General features: G+C 40.1%; 1 protein-coding gene across 2 annotated transcripts in view; it reads left to right on the top strand.

Moving 5' to 3' along the window:
* Window positions 1-5,162: 5,162 nt before the first annotated feature.
* Window positions 5,163-23,095, top strand: part of Tmem108 (transmembrane protein 108) — a 306,840-nt gene continuing 288,907 nt past the window's right edge. For both annotated transcript variants that reach the window (XM_076868412.2, XM_076868411.2), the window contains exons 1-2: window positions 5,163-5,231; window positions 12,800-12,915. The gene's annotated coding sequence lies outside the window, so the exon portion shown is untranslated. The remainder of the gene's footprint in view (window positions 5,232-12,799; window positions 12,916-23,095) is intronic.

Below are 23,095 nucleotides of genomic sequence, written 5' to 3'. Positions count from 1 at the left end.
TAAACATGAGTGTGAGCAAGTGAGAAGTGACACGTTTGAGGGGCAAGTATGGTATGCTTGATTAAAAATTATAAAAAAAAATTATCAGTGAAAATAATTAAGTTTTCAATAAAACAATCTAGGTGTGTTGGTGGCTAGATTTTTTATGACTTTCTGGACAGCGAGGAACTTTTTAGCAAGAGAACTTGCATAAATGTGGATAAGAATTGGTACCGGTGAGTGGCACTGGGGTCAGCTATAAATCAGAGGCATCAGACACCAGAAATGACAGGGAGGTTCCCCTGGTACCAATTCTGATTGGTTGAAGAGGGATGCCAATAATCCTGGGTTGAAGAGTTTGAGGCTACATCTAGTTTCTGAGAATACTGATAATAGCTATCATTTATTTAACACTGCTATAGCACTTTAACTTATTTATAACTCATTCACAACTGTAAGAGACTTTGCATTGCCATTATTTCCATTTTAGAGACAGGAAAATTGTGCAAACCACTTATCCAATATCTTCCAAAGGCCAAAATGTCCAGTTTTGCACAGATGGTAAGAGGAGAAGCTGGGAGTTTAACCTAGTTCATATGGCCCTAGGTTCTTCTCATAATCACTGTAGTAAAATTCAATTCCATGGTTGACTAATTCTGCCATATGTCCAAGAACAGGGAAGAATGACAGATCCTGCATTTGCCATCCTTGAATTCTGGTTTTTGCTCCACCTTCAAGTATTAATTTTTCTCTCTTCTCCTCTCATATCCAGTCAAATTAACTAGCTTTCCTTCCCCAATGTTCTATGCTCTTGTGCTAAGCTTTGTCTTCTTTGTTCTTTTGTACGGGCTATTCCCTCATCCTATGACATCCTTCCTTGTGCCATTTTCTGGTGGCTTAGTCCATTTGGTCTGCTATGGCAAAGTACCATAGGCTGGGTAGTTTATAAACAACAGGAATTAATTTCTCACAAGTCTAAACACTGGGGGTCAGGGTGCTAGCATGGTCAGGTTCTGGTGGGCCTCTTTGGGTTACAGATTGCCTACTCCTTATATCATCATGTGACAGAGATCAGAGAGTGAAAGAAAGTCTCTGGTGACTTTATTAAGGCCTCTAATCTCATCCAACCTTATAACCTCATCTAATCTGAATTATCTCCCAAAGATTCTACCTTCTAATTCCATCACACCGGGAAAAGGATGGAGGTTCAACATATACATTTTGGGGGACACAAACATTCAGTCCATAACAGCTGGGTAACTTTTCAAGTTCTTGAGAATTTGGATATCACTTCTTACAGAAAGCCAGCCCTGATTTCATTAATGAGAACTGGTGGTCTTTTTGCATGCTTCCTGACAGTGCTGTGTGCTCCACTTGGAATGTACAACTTTTTATTTTGGATTCTTATAGCTTACTTCTCTTAAAAATAAAAGTCAGGGCTCATGTAGTGCAGATTTATTCAATGAAGGAGAACTGACTCCTTACCTTACCTCTATTCCAAATGACCTCTGTTGTTTTCCAAAAGTGACCTGCTTTCTAGGTCCAAATCTGTAATTGTATAACACAGATGTTGGATCACATGAAATTTCAGCTCTTGTTTGTTTTCCTATATCAATTTGGAACTTCCAAACAAGTTATTCGGTGAGAATTTTGCCCACTTATACTGTGTTTTCTATTACCTTCATACAGTTCAATTTTCTTTCATGACTAAGTTTGCTAAGCAGGAAATCTCAAATTAACAGATCAACTTTCTGGGAGGGGGTTTCAGCTGTATTTATAATGTTTTGTTTTGTTTTTAAGTTGGGGTGGGTATAGAGGTGCATATCATATATTTACTTGCTTTTAAAAGCTAAAATATCTTTATAAAAACATCAAAAAGAGTAGTATATTCTTTTAATTTTTTTTGACCATAGAAAATATTTCTATATTTCTATAAAGAATATAAATAAAACCAACTTTTCTACAAAAATGTCTTATGGTAGGTTAAAGCTAAATGGAAAGAAAGTATCCAGTTATTAAAACATGGTACATAGATATACAATGTTCTCCTGGATGGATTTATATGACTCATAGAATCTTGGGTAATTTGTAGATCTTCATGAATGAAATCAATTAAGTTTAGAGAAGCTATTTATTGTTAGAGAGATAAAAATGTAATTAGTGATTATAAAGCAGTCTTTGGGGGTTCTGATTACAATGGAGCGATGGTGGATTTCTGGGAGTTGGCAAATTGGTAGGGTGGTTTATATCTTATCTCTTTCTTTTCTTTTCAAATATAAATCTCTTGCTGAGCAATTTCTGAGAGAGGGAAACTTGTTCGAGCTAACTCATATCACATACTAACATATCCATTTCCTGAAAGAGGATAGTCAGGTTATGTATATAAAGAAACCAAATGAATGACAGACAGCCTGGATGTTCTTTTTTTCAAATTCACATTCTCACTCCAGAATCTCTTTGCTTCCTGTTGCCTCTTTCTGCAATGATGACACCCACAAGGAGAAAAAAATAAATGCTTTTTTCTACTTAAAAATTTACATTACTCATGCTAGTTAAGTATAAGTAAAAACTGTCCTTATTTTCCCCAATAGATAATGCTACAGGTTTACAAGGTGAGAACATTTCTCCCTCATTTGGTTGCTGTGAAATATATTTTTAAAAGTGTCAGAGGAGGGAAGCTAGTTTGCAGGCTCACACATAGGGCTTCTATATTTCTGGCATTGCAAATAAAATCACTCTCAAGCAAGATGACTGTTGTTGGTATAGTGTTCTGAGGGGACCTCAGTAATTCGGTTAAAAACTAGGTCAGACCCCACTACAGCATATATTTCTCCATGGAAAAACAGTGCAGCAACTGAATTCCAAGATCTAGTTATTGATCACCTTGTTTGACAAAGTAACAGAATTTGGTAAAACTCCTGTAGAGAATCTCTTGGAATCCTCTAAAATAGACTCATTCCTTTATTTAGCTAGCATGACCAGCTAAACTAATAGCACAGCTGTTTTACTTGAGGGTTTGCTTGTATGTAGATGTTCTATATCAGGAGGTACAACTTGGATTCACATTTAACCAGTACTGGCTTCAGAATCTTTACATAAGGACAACTAGGAGAAAGCTTTGGATTGGGCCCTGGGAATCTGCATTTTAACAGGTACCCCAGGCGATTCTGTCATACATTTTGGGAAAAGCCTCAGAGAATAACTCTTAATAATGCTCAAATTGGTTTTAGTTAAGAAGGGCATTTAAGAAGTGAAGCAATAGATTTTTTTCTGAAATATTTTGTTGGTCCACTAGAATTAAACCTAATCGTGTACCTAGCTTTTCAATTTGTTCCACTGAAGAATGCTTGGAGTATTTATTACCTGTGAATTATTTCTTGCCTTTTAAATATCTATTTTAAAAATTATGGAAATGCTCCTCTGTTTACAGCATGCGTATGTCTTTAGTGATTTGTGTTTCGGATCTGATTTTTTTTTTCCTTGTTAAAGAATGAGCCCATCAATCTAGCAGCTTATGCAGGTGTTGTCAATCAAGGATATCAAATCACCTGTGATACTTGTTGAACTTGGAGCTATCCTTCCTCATCTCACTCCCCCTCTCAATCAGAACTCCTAGGCATAGGACCCCATAATTTATTACCCTAAATACCATGCAGTCAGGCTTGAGAACTACTGGTTCAATGATGCAAAAGAATCTTTCTTTGAGGTTTTCAAACTGATTGTTCTAGCTTAAGCATTCCTTTATTCTGGCGATGCCAGAACCATTGTTATGCTAGGTTCAATGTACTCTCTGAAACTCCAGATTTGATGTTATGCCATCTCTGAAGGGGACAATGTAATGAACCAGGTCTGACATAACTAAGTGGGCTTCACTTCAGGATGAGAAGCCAGAACTACCAGACACTGACAGGAGTGAAATTTTTTCTAAGCAGTAGTTTGATCACCTTGATGAACAGTGAGCTATAACTGCTTGAAGCAGTGTTATACTTCCTGAGCTGATGAGCTGGTGGAGGAAGGTATTGAAGAATTTAGCACTTAAAACTCTTGAACCTTGCTGGGACATTGTTAGGTAATAAGAGCTTGATTATGCTGAATGCCAAATGGATCTAGCTGGTTAGTCTGAAAACACTGAGGTTTAGGTCAAGTTTGAAAGATGGTCAGAGGCACTGGGCTTCCCATCTTGAAAGTAGGGACAGAAGAGTGTCTGGACAATTTTTAAGATACCCAAGTAGGGCTATCTTACAACCCCTCTGTTTATGCTTGAATTGTCCAAGGTGCCTGTTAGCTCCTTCCATGTTTCTCCTGTATTCCTCTTTGAGCTTGCCTATGTAGTTCTACGACAGACTGTATGTTTCTGGGAAGCAGGGTCCACTGGCATTGGCTTCTCTGCTCTCTGTCCCGGAGTCTCTCACAGATACCCATTGCTGATCATTTGAGCGAAGACCTAGTGTCCCTTAGATGAGCATTCTGTCTCTGCTTGTAGTTTCCACAGTCCAATCATTTAGTTGGCACAAGTTGTCCTCCACTGCCTATGGGTGGGTCATGTGGAAATTGAACACACCTTCCCTCAGCCATGACCAAACTATAGATGTCGTCAGGACATCCCATGTTTTTGTCAGTCACTGGAATACTTTTCCACTGGAGGAAGGACCAAAAAGGTCACGAAACTTTCAAATAGCATGCGGAAGGGCTATAACCATCAAACCATCATTTTCTGACGGATGATCCTAAAATTGTGGTCCTCGGACCAGGAGCAGCGTCATCACCACCTGGAGACTAGTTAAAAAGGCAGAATCTCAAAGAGTCCCCACCCCAGACTTTTGGGATCAGAATCCACATTTTAACAAGATTCTTAGGGTGATTCTTACTTAGATTAGAATTTGAGAAATCACCTGACTTAGTAATTCATCAAGCGAGCCCCACTCAGCCTGGCAAACAGAGACTCAGCCCTTTGTGCCAGCCTCGCACCGGCTCAGCGCGGTAGCAACCGAACCCCTGGGGACATCGGAGCGGGCGCTGCCGAGGGCAATTTGGTGATTGGCTGGTTTGGACACGTGACCGGCGCTGGGCCTTCCATGCGACCGGATTGGCTCTCGCGGACGCTGACGGACAGGGCCGGGGCGGGCTAGAGCCCGGTCGGAGGGGAGCGCGCGGGGGCCAGAGGGGCGAAGGCGCGAGAGCGCGAGTGCGCGTGCGCGAGCGGCGGGGCTTTCTCCCGAGCCGTCGGAGGGAGCCGGAGCGCTTCTCCGGAGGTAAGCAGAGCCAGCGGCCAGTCCCCCAGTCTCTCCCATGCCCGCTCCCGCAAACCGGGGTGGGCAGAGCTGGGCGGGGCAGGGGAGGTCTGGGGTCCGCCTGCCCCAGGAGCCTGGCTGTGGGGAGGATGCAGTCCCAGCTCCGCCGCTTCTGTCGTTGCCTCGGTTTCCCTTTTCCTACCCTTTGATGCACCTCCCCCTCCTCCCCACTGCGCTGCGGGTTCTGCCCGAGGGGGTTGCCCACCTGGCATTCTCGCCTGCGCCTTTGTTTCCCGCCCGGAGGGATGCTGGCATCGGTCCCCTCCCCAGGTAAAGGGTGCGGGTGGCGAGGCGGGGGCGTCACGGGCGCTGGACTTGGGCTAGACCGAAGGTGGCTTTCGTGCCGTGGGACCTGTCACATGGGAGAACAGTAGGAGAAAAAAAAAAAATGTACTGTCACTTTGGCCGAGCCCCTGGGACTCGAACTCATCCCGTGGCTGCTGCGAGAGAAGCCGAATTCCTAGCGCAGCTGTGCGAAGGAGAGCCGCCAGTCTTGGCACGGGTGGGGGCATCGTGGGTGCACGGAACCCGGGGTGCTGCTCCGAGAAGGCTGCCCGCTGGACCTGGAACGCCAGCTCTCAGCCCAGAGTTTCACCGAAATGATCGCCTTGAGCCTGCTGAAGAAATCCAGACATTTGTTAAGGGACTAAAAAGAAACGAGAAAAAAAAAAAAAAAGAAAAGAAAAAAGAAAGAAAGAAAAAATAAATTAAAAGCAGTTGGGCACTGATAGAGCCGGTCTCAATGAGAGGCTACAAAAAAAAAAAAAAAAAAAAAAAAGAATTACAGATAGAGCGTAACTGATGGCTGGTAAATGGTGAGGAGGGAAATGCCTGCAGTGAACTGCAGACCAGACCATCACACTGAGATTCTTCTTTAAGAATATAAGAAGGGGGTGTGTGAAAGGGTGGGGGGCGTAATTTTCTGTAAATTTCTAGTGCTGCCCAAGTGACTACTTATTTTCAGCATGTTAATGGGCTATGGGGAGAGGGAAGGCAAGGTCTTAAATTGAACCTACTCAGACCTCCTTAATTCTTTGAAAAGTGTATGTTTAAACCATTTGGCTGCCAGAAGAGTTGTGGTGGGGGAGGGGGGATATCTCCCTTAAGTCATACTTTTTAAAATTTTAATATTTACGTTTTAGCTGTAGGTAGATACACAATATTTTTATTTCATTTTTATGTGGTGCTGAGGATGGAACCCAGTGTCTCACGCATGCTAGCCAAGAACTCAACCACTGAGCCACAACTCCAGCCCTTAAGTCATACTTTGAATCACACTTTAAAAGGGTGAGGGTGTGTCCAGGAGTTTAGGAGCTGGCTAAACTCCGCAAGGTATCCATCCCCCACCTCTACTCCATCTCCCCAGACTGGCAAAGGCAAGGGCATATGGTATATCTTATAGTGAAACATACAAAGTCCCTTCCGTGTTCCACGGGTTAAGTATTTGGTTGGATATACCTGGCAACTACCCGGTAGGAAATGGTTCAACCGTCAGGACTTACTCTGGTATGAGATGGAACAAGAATCTTCACCAGACTTCTCAGAGTCATCGCCATAGCACTTCAAAGCCCTTTAGTACTCTATCCTTCCTACAGAGTTGTGTTTCTGTAGGAAACAATCTGATATTCAGACATCTAAGACACACCCCATTGTGAAATGTCTTCCTTTGCTGAAAATTCAATTTACTAAGTGAGTTAAAAAAATTTTTTTTTGAGGAAGTGACACTTCAATTTGTTAGAGATATCAGCTTCAGGTTTATCAACTACAGCAAGTCAAATTTTGGTGGTTTTCTGAGATGAAGGAATGTGAAAGAACAGAAATTGCTGTGAAACTCAATGGTACTTCACAAATGACCCTTGTAAAGTGAAATACAGATTGTCACCTGATGGATTGGAACACAAAGCAGATTGGTGGAAGTATTTAAGAACTTTGTCAGTGTTTTTCTTTTTCTTTTTTCTTTTTTTTTTTTTAAGCTGGTATGTAGTGGGGAAGAGAATTTAAAGGGTGAAGTAGATGGCATAGTTTAAGAAAGCCATGCACTTTTGCTTTTAGAGAAAATTGTAATTTTTTTGTATATAAACTACACAAAGGTCATACAATGTTTGTTTAAACAGTGGCAGGGCTTCCAAAGGTTGAGAAACACTGATTAGGTTCTTTGCCAGGGCAACAGGAAGATTGGCAGGTTTAGTTCAACTCAAGGGAAGAAATATTCCTCAGCAACCTATAGGAACGAGGTTTCATTCTCTAATTCAATAAAAGCCCACTAATGTTACTTTCAAGGCAACAACAAAATTATTTCCTTTCTGCGCTCTGGGTCAGGGACAGGGAGGATGAAGAGCTAATGAGAGAGATTAAAGTCCCACCTGCATGCCTAAGCACTAATGTCCTTTGAGGAGGATCTGTGTCACATTGTGTAAATATAAGAGCCTTCATGTTGAAAAAGCTCTGAGCACCGACTGTAAGATAAAGCTGGAAAAAGCGGCCACAGGTGGGGGCACTGGGGTGAGATCATCTGATAGGGAAGCACTGGGGGAAAGAGAGGCTGGAAATGTTGAGTTCAGTGAGGCTCTGCCGCTTGCCTGTGGAGCCTTGAGTAGGGCATTTCCAGACAGAGCTGCCTCGGTATTAGTTATCCTGGCTGGGCTTCATATGGCTTCCAGAGGACCTGTGGTTCATATTACGGAGGGTCCTGTGGAGGTTACGTGTCTCCCTCGGGCTGTAAGCATCAGTTTTTCTTGCAATGTGCTCTAGAAAAAAAAAAAGCCTCACAAAGACAAATCTCTACTGCTGTTCTTTCGGTCCTTGGTTCGTGTTAAGCACAGGCTTCAGAAAACAAGTTGTACCCTCCCTACCAGTAGATGGCACTGCTGCCTCTGGGAATTCCTGGAGAAACTGGGCTATGGAGTTGTCAAACCAGCAGTGTGGATGGAGTCTCTAATCTGGATTTTGAAAGGCTCTGCAAGCTTTCAAAGAGAATCTCAAAGAAAATAGTTGTGTGCTGAGGATTGAACCAGGGCACTGTACAATCATCTACATCCCTAGTCCTTCTTATTTTTTATTTTGAGACAAAGTCTTGTTACATTGCTGAGGCTAGCCTCCAACTTGGGAACCTCCTGCCTCAGCCTCTTCAGTGCTGGAAGGCGTGTGCCACCATGCCTGTCTCAAAGAAAATGGTTCTGAAAGCCATAGCTCATTATATGAGATAGAGGTAATGTGCCTTGCTGTGAGTGTTTCTGAGGGCAGAAGGCAGAGGGTAAATAGACAATTAAGCATCAAAGCATAAGTTTAAAAGCATTCTGCATGTGTATTGTTGGTTAATGAAACATATTTAGACCATGATCTGATCAAAATTTCCAACAGTTTCATTGTTTGTATTTATTTCATGTAAAGTTAATCTCTACAATGGATGGGACTATGGAAATAGTCATATGATTTCTAAACTTGACCAACAAGCCAATAATTACATATTCTGAAGATAGCAGTGAATGTATTATTAAAAGTGCTATGGAGTAATTACTAGACTTCAGGGCTGGCCACAGAAGATAGGTCAAAGTTTTTTCAAGTGTCTTTTAAACTTGAAAATTTCTACAAAGTTTCTTTTAGATTTTTCTTAACTAATGCTGATCTTTCAAGATGGTATTAACCACCCAAAACTTGAACTTTGTTTTTATTAACCTTATTAGTGAGGGTTCACATATGTATCTTCCTTCCCCATTTTGAAATAATTATGCTTGTTCTTTGAGATGGATTTTTTAGACATGATATTTGAAGGAGGTAGGTGTTTTTCCCAGTGATAAAAAGGGCACAGTGTGACCAAGGACCTCAGCTCTGACCTTGCCTGAGGTACACCACGTTGTCATTGGGTGCCCTTACCCCAGTCACCTGCTACCTTGTGCAGTCCCCATCTCATGCCTCAGCTTATTTCAGTTTTATTTCTGTCTCTCTTCAAGTGAACTGAGGAGCTGGTTTTGAATACTCACACCAAGTCCTAAAATTCTGCTGGTGCTAGATAGCAGTAGTCACAATAGCATTAGCATTGCCTCATGATGTGACCACAAATAAATCTCTGCCTCTCTGGGCCTCATTTTCCTCACCTGTTTACTGGGTTTGGTGAGAGGGTGTCCCTTTTAGGTTTAAAGTTATGCTTAGGTGATTCTCAGAAGATATTTCTGAATCCTCTAGAAATTTCTTATATAAAAACTTTGTTCCTACTTTGGACCTAGGGTAAAAAGAAATCTTATTAATGTTTCTTCCCAGAGAAATGGTGGTGCAGTGTCAGAATCCTGACAGGTCAGAGTTGGAGAAAATGTTGGAGATGTTCTAACTTAACCTGCTCATTTTTTTAGACAGCGAGTTTCAACTCAGAGATGCATGAGTTGATCTCAGAAGTTGGTTTGTAGCAAAGAATGGGTTGGGGGATTAGGACCCAAATACAGGACTCACTACAATCTTCTCTTCTCCAATGTCACCTTCCTTCACCTGTGTCCTGTGACATCAGGACACAGAAAATGCTGTGTTTGAGGACTTTCTTGATACAGGATTTTAAAGCCCCAGCATGAATAGCTTTAGTATAGGCAGAAATCGAAGGTCAGGCTTTTCTTTGCAACTCTTTCTTTTCTTCACTTACTGACCCTGAGCAGGATTATTTTGCTGTGTATCAGTGAGTTTTAAAACTTTTCTGCATATTCTTTCCTGTAAGAAAAAACTCCCATCATTCTAGAATAGTCATCCCCCAATCAGATATTCTTAAGTTGGGTCCGTGGACTCCCCAAGTCGGTGTGGACAGGAGAGCATTTACATATAATTCACTTAATTAGTTATTTTGTGCACTTTATCTTACCTGCAGTCTAACAGTTATTCTGAGAAGGGAGTCCTTGGGCTTCAACAGTCTAGCAAAAGGGTCTACTACACAAAAATAAGGTAAGGAGTCTGGAGTCTAGATTAGACTCTGGAAATTGCCAAGATGGAAGACCTCTCAGTTGCGGAACAAGGACATTATGGCGAAATAGTGTTGGGGTGGAGTCTAGGAATAAACCCGTGGAAGTTTTTAGGAACATTTTACCTTCATTAAAATGTTTGAAATTGGTCACCATAAGAAGATGCTAAGAATAGCATTTTAACCCATTTGAAGTTAATAATGGATATCCAAGTATTGATTTCCATTTTCATTCGTCATTCCTTGCTTAATAGGTACTCTCCTAATTTCCCTCAAACACTTTCAAGTTCACTTGTTTTATTGGTGATGATGTGCATACCAAGGAGCTCCCATCTCCCACAATCTAATTTTATTTCCACATATTCATTGCCTTTCTGATTTATGACTTGGAATTTTGACTCTTTCACTAGTGAGGTACTACATCTCATGTTCTATTGTAAGTTCCTAGGACCCACCAAGATCTTAAAGATGAAGAATAATTTACATGGCAAGGAGTAAACAAAAATTCCTTTCATTCCTTTATTTGTACCCACAGTGTAGCACGGAAACCAGTGTTCCTCTTTAGTCCATTATTTTATGTCCCTTTACTATTTGCAATCCCTAATTCTCTCTTTTTACTAATTGTCACCAATTAGCACTGACTCAGAGTTTGCATATTTTGAAAGTAAAAAAAAAATGTTTTTTTGCCAGAAGGAACACAGAGGTTATCTTGTGTTCCACCCCCATTTTGGATACATGAGAAATTAATTTTGGCAGAGAATCATTGCATTGCAAGGGATGTTTTCTTGAAAATCTCTTGATCTGTGTCCTGTGACACTTGCCGGCACTGAGACCTGTGGTGATCCTTGCAGGTGAATGCCTCTTTCTGGGATTTTTTTGGAGAATAGGTCAGAGTAATATTTGTTCTTTCTTTAGCTGGAGAATTAAACATTACCTGTTCTTTAGGAGGTTATTGATTAAGTTCATGTAATAAAGAGAAAAGACCAATTTCTGTATTCTAGTCCTGGCACACTGCTAAGTGATTTTGAAATTGGAGCAGGGGCCAACATTGACTTCTCTGAGTTTCCTTGTCTGACCGAAAGGAAAGAGAGCAGTGACTACTTAATTTTTTTTTTCCTGTTTGAAAATTTTGTGATTCTATGAAATTCTAGACTAAATGCATCTTTAAAATGCTGGCTAAGCCAGGAACTCATTTATGATCTATTCAGGCGATTGTCACTGCAAGAATTCTTTATATCTGCAAGTCACTTTGTGTATAAAATTTATGAAAATATTCTCTAATCCTGCATCTCTTTTCTATTCAGGGTGTGGGCAGAGGACGGCAGCGTTGACATCATTTGGGAACTTATTAGAAATGCAGTAGATCAGGCCTCACCCATGAAACTGACATCACCAAATCAGAATCTAGATTTTATCAAAATGCCTAGACTGTTTGCACACACATGAAAGTCTGAGAAGAGCTGCTTGATTTCATTTTGAATCTTCCCTTGGCCCTGGGAGGGAGGCAGAGCATTTTACAGATGAGGAAACTGAGACCTAGAGTTAAGTAACTTAAGTCAAAGTTAGTGTGCTCATGTCTTACCCAGAACTCCCTGCTCTAACCCTAAAGTTATCTTCTTGACTGGACTGGAATCGGCCTTGCATGGTAAAGATTGCTAGGTGCTCAACCCATGGGATTAGGTGTGGCTGTGTGATTGTGTTTTAACCAACCAATAGAATGTGTGTGGAAGTGGAAGAAAGTGCTGTGAACCACTTTAAGTAGGAAGGGGAGACCACACACACATGCAGAAAGAAGTTCCTGCAAGTTTGCTTTCCCATTCCTAGCTGGCTAGAATGGAAAGAACCTCTTGGAACTTATGTTTTAAGGATGCAGACCTGCTTCATACTGTGTGCCTGGATCACCATATCATGCCACCCCACTAATTGACCTCCACCCATCCAGTGTGCATATAGGAACCCAAACTGAACTTTTATTGAGCCCAAACCATTAACAGAGGTTTGGTTCTGTGTGTTAGGCACTTGGCCTACTCTAACAAACTCACTCAAACAGTGGCTTGAGACTTGAAGTGGTGGGTCCTTGTGTTAGGTAGCAGCTAGCAATGAGCAGTGAAATGCACGGCACGGTTACAAGTGTTCTTTAAATTACTTTAGGGTCTTCTTTAAACTACTTCCAAAGTATAGGAGAAAGCAAACGGTGGTAGTTAATTGTAGAAAATAAACAGGAGCAAAGGAGCTAATGGGAAAATACCTCAAAATAAAAGGATTAATGGGACTAACTCTTGACAGGGTCCACAGAAGATGGTCCCCAACTCTCCTGGCAAACAGCAAACAGTAATAAATTTGGAGGTAGCGTTGTCTGCATTGTTGTTCTCTGCTCAGAGATGGCCCACTCTGTCTCTTGAGAGTGCTGTCTGCCTAAGCCTCACTTTGCTTTTACTTTACTTTCACCTATTCTCAGTTCTCTTGTATGACTTTTGGTATTTGACTTCAAATTTTCTTTTGTTGAAACACAAGAACCAAGGTTTGGATTTTCAGCTCCCTGCTTTCCTGTGGCACTTGGACTGACGCAGTCATGCATTTTTTTACTTGGCAGTTGGTGATCCACTGGTCGTGGTCCAACATGCAGAAGTGAGCGAGTGGCGAACAGCAGAGCCGATGGGTCGTGAGGATGTAAGCGCGTTTGAAGGCTTCCACACCCTCTACTCCAGGGTAAGGCAAAGGCTCTCCTTGCCATTGTTTCTCTGGCTTTGCCAAGTCACAGGGGCTCTTGTCTCACCAGGCTTCTGGAGTCAGTGAAGTGGGACGCCCTGCCTATGAAAGGCTCCCACAGCTTTATTGATTTGACTCAGAGACACCATGCAAATCAGCAATTATAAAGAGAAAACTGTGTTCCAGGTGATGCTATGGATTCTGTGTGTGGAAATGTCTCAGCACAGGAATTTTTAGGGAGTTCATATGGGAGGTGATTTCTATGGGAAGGGTTACTGGGTCTCCCTGTGGGGTACTGTAGAGTGGGGAATGGGATCTGGTAGCCTTTTTCTTGAAGCTATATCATATCATTAGCTCTGCTCTCTCATATTTCTCTTGCCCACTGTCCTCTTTCTCCGCGGATCACTCTGCTTAACTTTTCCTTTGCTGATCATTTTTTTTTTCCTCCACTGAGGAAATAGCTTCCTGGTCTGGAGCATATTAGCACTAACAAAGCACATGGTTCAGTCTGTTCTGCTTTATTTCATCCAGTGTCACCGGAAGCCACATGCCCATTCATTCTCCATCTGCTTGTAGCCCCTGGTGCATGTGGCCACATCAGACCCAAAGCTGACTCTGAGTAATTGTTTACGCTGAAGATTTTCAAGACCAGCAGAAGCCTCCACTGTTGGGTGTGCCCTTCTCAGAGCTCAGGTGGAAATCCAGGAAGGAAGGGTTGAAAAGACACCACTGTCTCACTGAGCTCTCCAACTTCTAGAGCTTAAACTCAAACCAGACTAATTGAAAAGAGAATTATGATTAATGCTAATCTAAGCTGACCTAAGGATGGTTAATAAAGAGGGACTGGAAGTTACAAAAAAAAAGTCTCAGCTGAAAAACCAGGTAGAGGATTGTTTTAAGCAGCTGGATTCAATACTGCAGAGGCCTTGCTAGATAATGTTCCATTACCCAGGCTCCAACAGAGGGCACCCAGAAAGGCTGATGTACTTAGGTGCCTCATGTGGCTCAGTAATGAGTACAATTTACTGAACAAAATAGACAATTAAGGGCTGCAGATCTCTGGAGATTCCCATAAACGTACATCATTACTGCTCTCAAGTGATGTGCTCAATTGGAGATAAGCAAAATAAGAGAGGGGAGAGGCAGCTGCTAAGCATGCCAACCACGCGGGAGTCCAGGTGAGCGACCGGATGCAGACCTCAGCAGAGGCCTGGAGGGTGCTCTCAAGAGGAACTGGCCTGTGCTAGGTTTTCTCATGAGCATGAAGTCAGGCTTTGCTAGCTTCCCTCATTGGCTCACATATATTTCCTATTTTAAAAGAGATAGCACTTGACTGGCATGTTTCTATGGAAATGATGGACAAGGATCAAATTGTAGAGGAAGCCATAATAAACCATTGATGAGGGGCCAAAGAAAGTCATGCGGGAAATGCCGGGGCACCAGGGTTTTCCAGCCTTTGTGGTATTGATGTTTTAAAACAGGCAGTTCTAGTGTCAGCTGTCCTATGTCATTGTAGGAGGTTTAGCCACTAACCACTATATGCTGGTGACTCCCCCAATGATTATGACTCTCTAAAACATCTCCAAACATGGCAGAATGTTTCCTGGGGATCTAAATTGTCCTGATTGAGAACCACAGCTGAAGAATACAGGGATTAATCTCGCTCTAAGTTTCTCTGGGACTGTGTCCTAAACATTGAACTTTCTTTTGCTTCCATTTCCCTGTCTGTACCTACAAACACCTTAATACCTTGGCAGCCCCAGGAAGTAATACACATAGTACCGTATGACTGACTGACTACCTGGGGGCTTTGTAAATGCTTAACAACTGTCCCCCCAGATTTTTAGGACCCCAAGAATCACTCCTGATCCTTCTGATGGTAGTGACAGGAACTGGGAGAGTTTGAAGAGGGCTGGTTTAGTAGTGGGGGAAATGATGAACAGTGCTGGATTTCTAATTGCAGCGGTCTCTTCTGGATGAAGGCTTTCCTTTGCAAAGAAAGGAAGGGTGGGTGAGGCAGAAAGAAGGTTGTTCAGAAGAGCAGTCAAGGAAATTGCATTTGACAGTCAGGTGATCTCTTACTGTTAAAGTGACTCATGTATAATTAGACCAAAGGACAGAAAGACATAACCTCCAGAAGAAAGATATTTTCCCAAATGACTGCTGTCCCAGACCAGTTTTTTTGCAAGTAATGTAATAAAGACCAGAGACTGAAGAGATTTGCTTTTATTACAGAAACTTTATATTTCGATTCCTTCTCTTTTTTTTGCAGGGGGGCGGGATATGGAAAAGGGTTATTGTCTTCAATATCTGACCTTGGAGGGATTAATAAAATGTTTAAATACAGCATGTGTTTTTTTTGATGTTTCCAGTGCTATATGTGGAAATGGTGAAGGAAGCTGTGATTTTGGCTTGACCTGAAGTAGTCCACATTATTTGAGTAGAGAGCCTCAGTTCACCTCTCTAAGATAGGGCCAGTACAGGGACTTGATGTAAACTGTCCTGGCATGTTTGAATTTTCCTCTTACTAAGTTTCTGGTCCCTGTGGTCATTAGACTTGTTCACAAAATTTATACCTACTTCACTCTATTCTGGATCTAATATGCAGAGAAGTCATTGTAGGGAGTCTTGCTTATTTGCCGTCTGCCATGCACTTATAATCCTATATGGGGCTGGGGATGTGGCTCAAGCTGTAGCGCCCTCGCCTGGCATGCGTGCGGCCCGGGTTCGATCCTCAGCACCACATACAAACAAAGATGTTGTGTCTGCCGAAAACTAAAAAATAAATATTAAAAAAAATTCTCTCTCTCTCTCCTCTCTCTCTCTCCTTCTCTCTCTCTCTCTCTCTCTCTAAAAAAAAAAAAAAATCCTATATGTTAAGCAAAACTTTAAGAATGCCTGAGAAGGATTCTGCATGCCTAGATGAAAGAGGCACTTCTATGTGGAAGACATGTGACAAGTGAAAGAAGCTTTACTTTGGTAGGAGTAGGTTGATGTTTGATGATGTAAGCGTTTTTTTTTTTTAGAGCCACTCAAATTGTGGTCCTGGACCAGTAACATTAGAGTTACCTGGGTTCCTATTAGAAATGTACAGACCTAACAAATCAGAATCTCTAGGAGTGGGCCTTGTAATGGGTGTTTAATAGGACACCCAGGGAATTCTGATGGATGCTAAAATTTGGGAAGCACTGCTCTGTCTGGTGGTTTCTGGTGTAGTAACAACCTACAAAGTGTGTGTGTGTGTGTGTGTGTGTGTGTGTGTGTGTGTGGTGAAGGAACTGATAAAGTGTTTTTCCAGGTGGTAAGAATGTACATGAGATTTTCTTGAGATGACCCAAATCATGTTCTAAGCCCTTTCCTATAATCATACAGTACAGTAGCTGCTACCCACATGTGGCTCTTTTGTTAAAATTGATTCAAGTTAAAATTCAGTTCTTCACTTGCACTAGCCACATTTCACATTGCTCTGCAGCCGCATGTGGTTAGTGGCTACCGTCTTGGACAGTGCAAATATAGAGCATGTCCATCATGAGAGTTCTGTTGGCTAGCACTCCTTCAGTCTGTAAAGATTCCTATTTGCTGGAAACCCACATTTGTAGTGATAGTTGTAACAAGACCTCTCAACTCCATTGAAACAATTCTTTCAAAACCAAATGTTTCCTTCCTGGGAAGACTTTCAGTCTGTAAGTGTATGGTGCTGAACTTTTTACCTTGCTACAGTATCCATCTGCTACAAAAAGGTGCCCCGAGTCTGTCTGTCTGACATAATTGAGTACACTGACTCTAAAATATTTGCCCTTTAATCCAAGGCTGCTGAGCTGTCTCTTTCCATTTGGTCTCTCCCGTCCTGACCCTCAGTGGTGAGGCTTGTTTGTACAGAATGTCTCTCTTGATATTGCCTAGAGCTTTGCAAAGAGTCTGGAAGAGGTGACAAGAGAATTTTCACCTCTCCCTCTTCTAAGCCCCAACTTGGCTCAAAAAAGTGTTTCATAAGAGAGTATTAATTCACAAGCTCAACCTCTGAGGAGTTATCCCCTGAAGAATTAGTCACTAAAGCAGATTTTCCAACAGACATATTACAGCACACATTTACTAATTAAGCCCTTTAGCAACATGGAAGAATTTTAAAGTTGATATTATCTATTAATATTACCAGTATTGCTCAGAAATTGTCCTTATTAGAACAATTGGAAAGATATGGAAATAAGACACACTTTTAAAAATACGTGATTCAAAGCTAACTAAGCCCAAAAACTGTTTTGCATGGTAGAGGGAAGGAGAAGGAGTTTGTGTGCCATGAATATTATTGTTGGAGTGGGGTGGGGACTGGCATTGATTCTTGGATAGCCTTAACTGGTACTTTTGATGGACTACATTTTATTGTCTTTCTCTCTCTCGTTTCTCTCTTGCCCAGGCAATCCTCCTGTCTGGGCTTCCTGAATAGCTGGGACTACAGGTGTGCACTGTACCTCTGGCTCCCTTTATTTTTAAAAAGACTTCATTTTTTTTTAATCCAGTTTTAAGTTTAAGCAAAATAAAGAGAAAGATACAAGGATTTCCTGTATACTCTGCTTCTACACATGTGTAGCCTCCTTGTTATCAGCATCTCTTACCGGGATGGCACAATTGTTACAACTGATGAGCCTATATTGGCACATCGCCATCACGCAAAGACCATAGTTTACATTATAATTCCTGGGTCAATGTATAATGCTGTGTATACACTATTATAGTATCATTTTATTTTATATTTTATTTTATTTGGGGGGGGGTACTGTGGATTGAACCCTGGGGCATTTCATCATTAAGCTACACCCCCATCCCTTTTTAATTTTTGAGACAGGTTCTCACTAAGTTGCTTAGGGCCTCACTAAGTTGATGAGGCTGCTGAGACTGGTGATCCTCTTGCCTCAGCCTCCCAAGTTGCTGGGATTACAGGTGTGCACCACTGTGCCCTAAAAATACTGTGTTCCCATTCATATCTCCCTTCCCCACTTCACCCCACCAACCCCCTGGAAACTCTTGATATTTATTATTTTTTCTATTTTGGAAGTGATATAGTTAGAACTGTATAGTATGTAGCCTTTTCAGATTGGCTCTTTCTTTTAGTAATATGCACTTAAATTTCCTCCATGTCTTTTCATGGTTTGATAGCTTTTTAGTACCAAAGAACATTCCATCATCTGATGTACACGGTTTATTTTTATATTCACCTACTGAAGGATATCTTGGTTGCTTCCAAGTTTTGTCAGTTATGAATATAGTTGTTCTAAATATCCATGTACAGGTTTTTGTGGACATAAGTTTTTACCTCCTGTGGGTAAATTCCAAGGAGCATGACTGGGAGAACCATGTGGTAAGAGTATATTTTGTTTTATAAGCCAAACTCTCTTCTAAAGTGGCTGTAGCATTTTTGCATTCCCACCAACCGTGAATGAATTTCTGTTGCTGCAGCATTTGGAATTGTCACTGTTGTGGGTATTGGCCATTCTAATAGGTCTGAGTGGTATTTTATTATTGCTTAAATTTCCATTTCCCTGATAACATGATATGGAGCATCTTTTCATGTGCATATTAGCCCTTGGGGTGTCTTTTTTGGTAAGGTGTCTATTAAGATCTTTGGCTTATTTTAAAATATCATGTTGTTAATCTTATTGTTGAGTTTTAAGAGCTCTTTGTATATTATGTGTATCAATCTTTTATCAGACATGCTTTTGCAAGTATTTTCTTGCAGTCTGTAGGTTGTCTTCTCATTCTCTTACCATTACCTTTTAGAGGGCAAAATTTTAAAATTTAATAAAGTCCAGATTATCAATTATTTCTCTTATGGGTTGTGTCTTTGGTTTTATTTCTATCTTAGACCAAAGTCGTTTAGGTTTTCTCCTATCTTCTACACATAGTTTTATGTTTTGCATTTAAGTCTGTGTTTCATTTTCACTTTTGAAGTGTATAAGGTCTGTATCTATTTTTTTTTTCTTTTTGCATGTGGATGTCTGGTTGTTCTGCCACCATTTGCTGAAAAGACTTTTTGCTCCATTGTATTGATGTCACTCCTTTATCAAAGATTAGCTGCTTATGTTTATATGGGTCTATTTCTGGGCTCTTTATTCTATTTCATTGATTTATATGTCTGTTCATTCTCCAATTCCATACTCTATTGATTATTGTAACTTTACAGTAAGTCTTAAAGTCATTTAATCTCAGTCTTTCAGCCTTTTTTCCTTCAATATTGTGTTGGCCATTCCAGTTCTTTTGCTTCTCCATGTAAATATTAGAATCAGTTTGTTGATAGCCTCAAAATAACTTACTGGGATTTTTATTGGAATTGCATTGACTCTGTAGATCAAGTTAGGAAGAACTGACATATTATTAAGTCTTCCAGTCCACAAACATGGGATATCTCTCCATTTATTTAGTTGTCCTTTTATTTTTTTTTATTTTACATTTTTATTTTATTTTAATTTTCCTCATATACTTATGTACTTTAAGATATATACCTATATATTTGATTACTGGGGGTATTAACATAAATTATACTGTGTTTGTTTTAACAAATGGAGAATGAACAATATGCTTTCAAATGAGGAATGGTCATAGAAGAAGTCAGGGGAGAAATCAGTAAGTTCTTGGAAACAAATGAGAACAGAGATGCAACAAATCAAAATCCCTGGGATGCTATGAAGGCAATTCTAAGAAGAAAGTTGGTGGCATTGAATCCCTACATTTAAAAAAAAAAAAAAAAACAGATCACAAGTAAACAATCTAATGTTTCATCTGAAGCCCTAGAAATGTAAGAACTAATTCCAAAACCAGTAGAAGAGAGGAAATAATTAAGGTCAGAGCCTGAATTAATGAAATAGAAAACTGAAAAACACAAAGGATCAATGTAACAAAGATCCTTTGAAAAGATAAGCACAATTGATAAACCCTTATTCAAACTAACCAAAACAAAGAGGAGACCCAAATCAACAAAATTAGAGATGAAAAAGAAGATATCATTGGACACTTCTGAAATCCAGAAGATCATTAGGAAGATTTCTTGCAAATCTATATTCCAATAAGTCAGAAATTACAGAAGATATTGACAGATTCCTAGAAACATATGACCTAGACAAATTGAACTAAAAGGATATAAAATAATATAAACAAGCTAATATCAAACAATGAGATTAAAGCAGTAATTAAAAGCCTTTCAACAAAGAAAAGCATGGGACCAGATGAATTCTCAGGTGAGTTCTACCAGACTTTAAAGAAGAACTAGTACCAAGCCTTCTCAGATTGTTCAATGAAATATAGAGGGAGGGAACACTCTTAAAATTTATTCTATGAACACCAATGACATTCCTCATAGAACTAGCAAAAATAGTTCTAAAATTCATATGGAAGGATTAAAGACCCAGATTATAAGAGCTGATACTAAAACCACATAAAGGATAAAGATACATTAAAGTAAGCAAATTATAGACTGATATCTCTCATGAAAGTAGATGCAAAAAATCCTTAATAAAATATTAGAAATCTGCATTCAAAAACACATTCTGAGAAGATAATACACCATGATCCAGTGGGTTTAATTCCAAGGATGCAAGGTTTGCTCAACATACACAAATCAACAAATATAATTCATTACATAAACAGAATTAAGCAGAAAAAAAAAACCCACAAGTTCATCTCAATATATGCAGAAAAAGTCTCTGATAAAATGCAGTACCCATTCATGTTGAAAACACTGGAGAAACTAGAAATAGAAGAAACTTACTTCAACATTGTAAAGGTCATATATACGACAAACTGAAAGCCAACCTCATAATGAAGAAAAACAAAGCATTTCCTCTAAAAATAAGGGATAAGAGATGGATGTCCACTCTCAGCATTGATTATTTATTATTATTATTCTATTCAAAATAGTTCTTGAAACATTAGCCAGAGCAATTAGGCAAGAGATACAAATAGTAAAAGAAGAAATTATATTATCTATGTTTGCCGATGACATGATCCGTTATGATTTAGATATGAGGTGTCCCTCCCAAAGCTCCTATATCCATGTAAGAATATTCAGGGGCACAATGATTGGATTATAAGAGGTGTGACCTAATCAGTCCATCTAGTTTGAATGAACTACTGGGTGGTAACTGTGGACAGGTAGGTCATGGCTAGAAGAAGAGGGTCACTGGGGGCATACTTTGGAAGGGTCCATCTTCCCTCTGACCCACTTCCTCTTTCTTTCTGCTCCCTGACCACCATGAGGTCAGCAGACGTCCTCTGCTTTTTCTAACTTTCCACTCTGATGTTCTGCCTCCCCTCAGGCCCAGAGTGATGGAGTTGGCTGATGGTGGATTGAATCTCAGAAACCTTGAGCCCAAAATGAACTTTTCCTCCTCTAAGTTAGTCTTGTTGGGCATTTTCATTTACAGAGATGTTAAACCTGACTGATACATGATCCTATGATTAGAAGACCCAGCAAATTCTACCAGAAGGCTTCTAGAGCTGATAAACAGATTTAGCAAAGGCACAAGATACCAGATCAACAAAATCAATAGCTTTTTTTTTTTTTTTTTTTACATTTCAGTAATGAATCTACTGGGAAAGAAATAAGGAAAACATTTCTATTTACAATGACCTCAAAAATGTTTTAAAAAGACTCGGGAATAAATATAATCAAAGAGGTGACAGACCTTTATGATGAAAATTATAGAACATTGAAGAAAGAAATTAAAGACCTCAGAAGATGGAAAGTCCTCCCCTGTTCTTGGATAGGCAGAATTAATATTGTCAAAATGACCATACTACTTAAAGTAATCTACAGATTCAGTGTGATCCCCATCAACATACCAATGACATTCCTCATAGAACTAGAAAAAACCAGTCCTAAAATTCATATGGAAGGATTAAAGACTCAGAATAGCCAAAGCAATACACTGTGTCTTTAATTTCCAATTTTCTTGTTCTTTGCAGGTATATAAGAAAGCAATTGACTTTTATATATAACCTTGTATCCTGTAACCTTGCTATCATCACTTACCTAGTTCCAGGAGAGTTTTTGGTGGTGGTTGTTCTTCAGTTTTGTTTTTGTTAGTTTTTTCAGATTTTCTACATAGACAATTTGACATTTTTGTGAACAAAGGTAGTTTATTTCCTCCCAATCTTTATGCTTTTAATTTTCTTTTCTTACTACTTTAGTTAGCATTTCCAATACAATGTTGAAAATAAACAGTGTTAGAGACATCCTTACCTTCATCCTGAACTTAGTGGGAGAGCTTTTAGTTTCTTAACACCAAATGATGTTAGCTGTAGGTGTTTTGTCTGCCCTCTTCTCTTCAGTGTAACTTTTCTTACCCACTTTTTATTTTTTATTTTTTATCTTTTTATTGGTTGTTCAAAACATTACAAAGCTCATGACATATCATCTTTCATACATTTGACTCAAGTGGGTTATGAACTCCCATTTTTACCCCAAATACAAATTGCAGAATCACATTGGTTACACATTCACATTTTTACATAATGGCATATTAGTGACTGTTGTATTCTGCTACCTTTCCTATCCCCTACTATCCCCCCTCCCCTCCCCTTCCATCTTCCCTCTTTACCTCATCTGCTGTTGTTCAATTCTCTCCCTTGTTTCTCCCCCCTTTCCCCTCACAACCTCTTATATGTAATTTTGTGTAACATTGAGGGTCTCCTACCATTTCCATATGCTTTCCCTTCTCTCTCCCCTTCTCTCCCCCTACTCGTCTCTGTTTAATGTTAATCTTTTCCTCATGCTCTTCCTCCCTGTTCTGTTCTTAGTTGCTCTCTTGATATCAAAGAAGACATTTGGCATTTGTTTTTTAAGGATTGGCTAGCTTCGCTTAGCATAATCTGCTCTAATGCCATCCATTTCCCTGCAAATTCCATGATTTGGTCATTTTTTAGTGCTACGTAATACTCCATTGTGTATAAATGCCACATTTTTTTTTTTATCCATTCATCTATTGAAGGGCATCAAGGTTGGTTCCACAGTCTAGCTATTGTGAATTGTGCCGCTATGATCATTGATGTGGCAGTATCCCTATAGTACGCTCTTTTAAGATCCTCAGGGAATAGTCCTAGAAGGGCAATAGCTGGGTCAAATGGTGGATCCATTCCCAGCTTTCCCAGGAATCTCCATACTGCTTTCCAAATTGGCCGAACCAATTTG

Source organism: Callospermophilus lateralis, chromosome 10, assembly GCF_048772815.1.
Source record: "Callospermophilus lateralis isolate mCalLat2 chromosome 10, mCalLat2.hap1, whole genome shotgun sequence".
NCBI classification, from domain to species: Eukaryota; Metazoa; Chordata; class Mammalia; order Rodentia; family Sciuridae; genus Callospermophilus; species Callospermophilus lateralis.
This window is presented reverse-complemented; position numbering and strand designations above follow the sequence as displayed.